General features: G+C 35.6%; 1 protein-coding gene across 1 annotated transcript in view; it reads left to right on the top strand.

Moving 5' to 3' along the window:
* LOC117115364 (plexin-B-like) overlaps window positions 1–6,919 on the top strand; it is a 49,425-nt gene that overhangs the window by 18,415 nt on the left and 24,091 nt on the right. The window lies entirely within an intron of this gene.

Below are 6,919 nucleotides of genomic sequence, written 5' to 3'. Positions count from 1 at the left end.
ACGCCAGTCTTACACCGTATGTTTGAACATAGCCTGAGGGAGATGTACTTGGATTTTACTTGGGTCTCCTGCTTTATGTTTTAAACATCAAGCATATTTTTTTGTTTAGCCAGTACATTCTCAAGCAATTAAATTTATCAATATCCTATTTTCCTTCTCTAGTTGTTTTAAAGGTAAGAGGGAAGGAAGCTGAGGTATTTATCCTTGATAATGCTTTTTAAGTATTTCCTTTTGATTTTTTTCTTCCTTTTTAAATTTTTGAAGAATAAATTATAGTAGCATTCCAATGTTGGGTGGATTCAAATGTGAAACCTCTAGAGAGAGTACATACTCCAGTTACCTGTCTCTTATACACATCTAGATGTGTATAAAACAATGTTCCACATGCTAACGGAAAAATCAGAAGTAAAATTGTTCATTTAAAATACAATAATCATATACAGTACCATCCAGATATTATCTACCCTTGCCTGCGTTATTTCCGCGGAAAATAATCGTGGAAAATTCGAGCGCCCGTATTCAGCGAGTGGTCCATTACGTAATTGTGTAGCATCTACTTCCTGTTAAAAGTCGGAACTCGCGGTATAAGTGCGGTCCACGTTGGACAGCGAGTCAAAAAAGTTGATGGTAAAGTATTACGTAATTCGCGGCACACCTGATCTCTCTATTGTCAGGCGAACAATGAGCGAGTTAGTTTTGAGATGTAAAGTTATTTCGCTAATAGTCGGTAGTGCAGGTTATAAAATTTAAAGAACACTGTGATATACATATTTTTTTTTTTTTTTTTTTTTTTTTTTTTTTTTTTTTTTTTTTTTTTTTCAGGAAACAATGCAATGGTTAGCTTGGCCTGAGTAAGTTGTAACAGGCAACAGTGAAGTTGGTATAAAGAGTAGGCCTACGTTTTAACGATAAAGTACGGTAGGTAGGCAAGTAGGCTAAAAATAGATGAAATGCCTAGACTATTCTTCCAAACATTACAGGCCTAGATATAGACCATGCATAAAAACAATAAAGAAATATTTTAAGGAAAAGGAATAGTTAATTCATAAGCTATCTCTCTGTAACAGGCAAAAGCTTAATATCAAGTTACTAGTACTGCAGGTTGCATAGTAACGGTGAATTCAGTGAGAAACGTTCCTGTAAGTAGGTTCCCACGATACTACAATATTCAGAAGGAGAAGCAAACACGAGGTTAATCACCTCTTATTCTCTTTGAACGCCGCCAACTCAGGGAATGTAGACACGCCTTGCTGCTATGCAGTACAGCATGGATATCTCCATGAGTACAGTAACGCGGCAAGATAAAGACAGAATAGCTGCCTGATTGTTTAGGGAAGATTTGTTTTCTATTGAATTTTTGGGAGATAAGTAAATTTCCGGGAGATTTTTGCTTGCTTGCGGGAGACCATAACAATTTCCGGGAGACTCCAGAGAGATCCGGGAGACTTGGGACCACTGGAAAATTATTATATTGAATTATACTTTACGAAATTCATTCCCCCATAAATTTTTGGTAGAGTCCTCGGTTAATTGAATGTGCTTCACAGCAAAACATGTGCTTTTGATCGGCTACCTTCCAGACAGACGGTTGAAAGTAAGCGACATCCTTACACTCCGTGATACATAATAACTTTAGACTACAAAATCTGGCTAAATAAAAACAATAATAAACATAATATAATATGGTGATGCTAACAAATAACAAAATGTTCAATCATTATTAATTAACCATTTAATACTAAACATAAACTTTATTTTCATAACAGTGTATATTTTTTTAAAATCGTAATTTAAGCCTTAATCATTTCATTTTATTCCACAATTTGATTATCTCACAATAAGATAGCCGGCAGTGTCATCATCTCAAAGATTATAAATAAATATATATATATATACTGTATTATAAAATTGGAAACTGACATTGTATACGTGTTCCTTAACTGAGAAGGAATCTTTCTTTTCTCACGCTCTTAAACTCTTAATACTGTTCATTAAGAAGGAATCTTTATTCTCTCACGCTCTTAAACTCTTACTACGATATGACCAATAATACACAACAGTCAATTTTGTTAAGAATTCCAGTGAATAAAAAAAAAAAACTGTTCGTCATTAATTATGTTGTTAAATAGACGACATCATGAATCGTTGCCTTTATCAACAACTATTATTATTGTATCATAACAAAATAACACACAGGACACAATTTACAGCATTATATTTGGTTTCAAACTCATAATATTCACAACCATTAATTGATCGACTAATAAAAGAGATACTTGATCTTGAATTTCTACAATGATGTAGGCCTACAATTTATATTTCTGTACATATATATTTAATCTTCATATAAACCGGAAAATTGTTAGTACAGTTAACAAAATAATTCAGATGCCTGTGGATATATCAGCATATCCATGAAAGTATCAAGTTTAATATTCCCAGTTGCATTGTTCCGAAATAACGACAGGCTCTGTCTTTTGTCTGGCTGATAAACAACACAGACCAATTTGTTGAACGTAAAAATCATTAGGCAGTTCGTTGAAGCCATGAATTACTCAATGCCGTAACGGTTGACTGCGTATGGGTGGCCCTAATACTAACTAATTAACTGCGTGTCCCACGATTTTCATCTGCGGAAAAAATGCGTGCGGTGGGCTAATGTTTTCTGGATGGTACTGTAAGTTCACTTCGAACAATTCACAGATTTAAAAGTTTTGATGATGCACTGTGAATATTTTACTACAGTTAAGAGCCCTTACATTATTTAAAACTGAAAACTATTCCCCCATAGGCCTATATTTCTACTAGTTTACCGCCAGCATTAATATAGCGAACGCCGTTTGTGTGAACACTTTGGAATTTTAATCCGTAGATTAGCTTAGGTGGGCGTAAGCTACGCCAGTCTTACACCGTATGTTTGAACATAGCCTGAGGGAGATGTACTTGGATTTTACTTGGGTCTCCTGCTTTATGTTTTAAACATCAAGCATATTTTTTTGTTTAGCCAGTACATTCTCAAGCAATTAAATTTATCAATATCCTATTTTCCTTCTCTAGTTGTTTTAAAGGTAAGAGGGAAGGAAGCTGAGGTATTTATCCTTGATAATGCTTTTTAAGTATTTCCTTTTGATTTTTTTCTTCCTTTTTAAATTTTTGAAGAATAAATTATAGTAGCATTCCAATGTTGGGTGGATTCAAATGTGAAACCTCTAGAGAGAGTACATACTCCAGTTACAGAACGTTTTTTTTTTCTAACTCTTCCTGTTAACATTCAATTTCAGTTAATTCTCCAATCATTTATGTGTTTCCCACAGTCCCTTTATAGTGTCATTGTGAAAATGGCATTCCAGTGTTACATGGATTCAAATTCGTCCATAGAGGAATTCATATACACAAAATTTCATTTTAAACTTTTGCTGTTCAGGAGAAGGGTTGTAGAGGGCCATGTACTGGATTGCCATATTCGGGAGTGCATGGGTGTGCAAAAACAGATTACAGGTTTTAGTTTTGATTACTATGGCAAATTCAAGGCTCAAATACTGCCCTAACAAATGGTTACTTGTTAAAACACAATTACTTTTATCTTTCCAACAGTGGTGGTTAAGATGGTAGTATTCCAAATCCTGGTGAATGGGCTCAATTCCTATGACATAACGATTTTTCTTAAAATTGAAATACAACTTAACTCTCCACCCTCATCAAGAGGCCTTATTTGTAGTTCATGCAAAGGGGTAGGGCTTCTGTTTATGCAAGGATGTTAGGCCTGAGAAAAATACTTCCTTGTTTAATTCAAATATTCTGTTGTTTTATCAAGTGTATTAACTCAGACAATATGTCTATATATTTGAAGGATGTTAAGAAACACCTACGCACATATAACTTTCATATCAATAACTTATGCATCATTTACTGTTTAAAAAAATGTCAAGGGATTTAATACACTGAGGTATTGTTTTAAAGGAGCTTTCTAGTGGTACCATAATCATAGTCTGCCCTACAGCTTGCATTTAAATCGCCCAATGAACGAAAACGTCGGTCAGTATTCATGGATAAATGAGTCTACTGCTTCAATGGATGTTTATGTTATTTTCAGTGATATGGATGAAAGTTGACTGACCCAAATTTATTTGACCGCCCGGGAAAATTCTTCTTTAAACAGGATTTCTTTGATATTGTTAGACAATTGCTATTGTCTGTCAGGTGTATGCAGATCATGTTATATGTCAATATCCTGGTTCATGTGGAACTTTATCTAGATATACCCGTCTTGAAACATGATACGATATTTCCTTAATTGCGTTCGATGCCAAGTTAGAACCAGATAAACAGCCAGCCAGTTTCAGGCCGTCGACGTCACACGGTGGAAAGGCTTGTTTAATAAAACATCTACTGTATTTTACAAACCTCTAGTACCAAGTGGTATTCCACTACCTTATAACCTAGCCTCTCTAGATTCTCTAGGCCGTAGCTAAATTTACCTTCGATAAAAAACGAATTATTTTAATCGCTAGCTAGCATTCTTCCATTTAACAAAATATTGTTTAATTCTCATTAAAACGTCTGTATACTTTATGGACCTTTCTGTCCTGTTTTGTAGTTTTTAGATCTCTCAATTGTGTTGTTTACATGCACTTCGCGAAAATCTAGCTTCGCGGTGTCAAATAAGTTGCTGAGTTCAACACACTTTTTTATTTTGTCATCGTAAACATGTGCGCTCATTTTTAACGACTGGTTGTTGGTGGTAGTTCGTTGAAACTGAATTAATAGTGACTATTATAGCGGAAATGGATAAGATTGTATTATAATAAATACAACAAATCTGATTTTATTATTAAGAATAATAAACATTATCACTTTGGAAAATGTACGCAATCGGACTTTTTGACGTTACTACTTGGTCGATGATGCAAAGTGCAAAGGTCATTTGTAATGCGACTATTCGTAAAAAGGATGTTTGCTGGTTTTTTACCCATAATATTACAAATAATTTCTGAAAACCAACACTAATGAGACTACTATGCTGCTGTTGTTAGCATTGTTGGAGTACGTTGTTGTTGCCAGCCAGAGCATGATAATGCTGGTACAATACAACAACGCTGGCTTAGATGCCTACGTTACGTAATCATGTCCTTGTAATCCGAGCTGACTTTACATAAGCAAGTTAATTTACCGTTATTTTAGTAAGTTAAGTTACTTAACTTTAAGTGACTTAAGCCTTTATCTAGCTATAATTGAGTGGTTTCAGTTAAGTGGATGTATATCTAGATAAAAGTTCGATGTGAGCCAGGCTAATGAGTTTTGTTGCCATAACTACTCAGTTCAAGGATCATGTTTGTAAAATGACCCCACCCCCCATGTTTGAGAAAACTGGCACTTGTACAGGCAATTAAAAAAAATGTCCTATTGCCAGTGACAAGTTTACTTGTCCCCCAAAATTTTATATTAGACTTAGACCATTTTGATAATTTATGACTAGAAAACTTGTTTTGGTATAGCAGAGCTTTACAAAAGGTGGCCAGTGAACGTGTTAATGCTTGCATGGACCTTCAGCTGTCTATGCAGATGCCTTAACCAACTAGGCCATTGAGGCTGTTGGGAATTCAGATCCGATTAAAGCCTCTGAGGTTGTGTTTACGAACTTTCTACGAAACCGGATAAGTCAAAATGACATAATGCCCAGAGGGGTAGGTCATTAGATCGCTCGTTTACGAACCACAAGTTATTCGGATACCGACCAGAAGTTCCATCACTCGAAAAGTATGCTGGTATAGGCCTTTTTAACCAAAAACACTTCACAGTCACACACGATACAGCATGCTGTTCTGTTAAGCCATGCGATCTTTCTGAATCTGTATACTTTGCCGACCTCACCCCAACGGAAATTCAACAACAAATTACCTCACCTTGCCTACGCTCGAACTCCAACCAATTCTAAAAAAACCCAGGCCTTAGAAACTAGAGCCTAGGCCAACTGGGAAAAGTACAAAAAAACAAAGAAAAAAAATAACTTGCGGACTTACTACTACTACTACTAGTTCTACTGGTATTCAGAGCCGACAACGATGTGTCAACAGTGTTTGGTGGACAAGAAATGGGTCTATCGCCAAAAATTTTGTTCATCATCTCAAAATACGGCCATTCTGTTGTTGGGTTTCCTGACTTCCCATTGGAGTCCTTTACCTGGGTGTATTTTTTGCGTAGGTTCTTGCATTTTGTAATCTGTGCGTGTGTAAAGTTATAACCCATTTCTTGCATCTTCTGTGCTATTTCTTTATAAACGGCGATGTTCCGCCGGGTTCCATCAAAACCATCTTGTATGAATGTTGTTCCCCATATGATAATTAACGTTTGGGTTGCTTCGTCAGTCCACCCACTCTGCTCAAAAAATAAACTTAATATTTCGGCTTAAAAATTGGATAATATAATTTATAAAGAGAGGACTACTCTAGCAATGTCACTGGACGAAGGCATAGATGAAAAGAAATTGCGACTCAAGTGCTTAATCTGAATAGATTTCTCATAAAAGTAAGGTCAGTTGACACCATGGTGTGGGCTATTGTGCCCGAGGCAGGCTCTAACCCTCCAAACTTATCCGGAAAGGATAAGCCCGGAAAGTCCAGGTGTTTTAGTAATTATTGCTAGTTGAGGAATGATTAATTATCACCTCATGCTTGAGTTACCTGGTTTTCAAAAGTTTGTAAACGGGCCCCAATTCCTTCACACTCATGCGCAGGCATATAAGATGACACTTGTCCTTGATGCAAAGCAAATAACAAACAACAGATCAAAATGATACGCTGTCTTCTTATCAGCAATTGACGAAAATATATATATATATTATTTATTATGTCCTTTATTCGAACACTGTATTTACCTTTCTTTGATGATTTATATATGATTTAACAGTGTTAACGGCTAC

The sequence above is a fragment of the Anneissia japonica genome, unplaced genomic scaffold (genome assembly GCF_011630105.1).
Source record: "Anneissia japonica isolate Jap-2015-1 unplaced genomic scaffold, ASM1163010v1 scaffold288073_len612986_cov165, whole genome shotgun sequence".
In the NCBI taxonomy this organism is placed as follows: domain Eukaryota; kingdom Metazoa; phylum Echinodermata; class Crinoidea; order Comatulida; family Comatulidae; genus Anneissia; species Anneissia japonica.
Note: the sequence above shows the minus strand (reverse complement) of the source record. Positions and strands in the feature narration are given on the sequence as shown.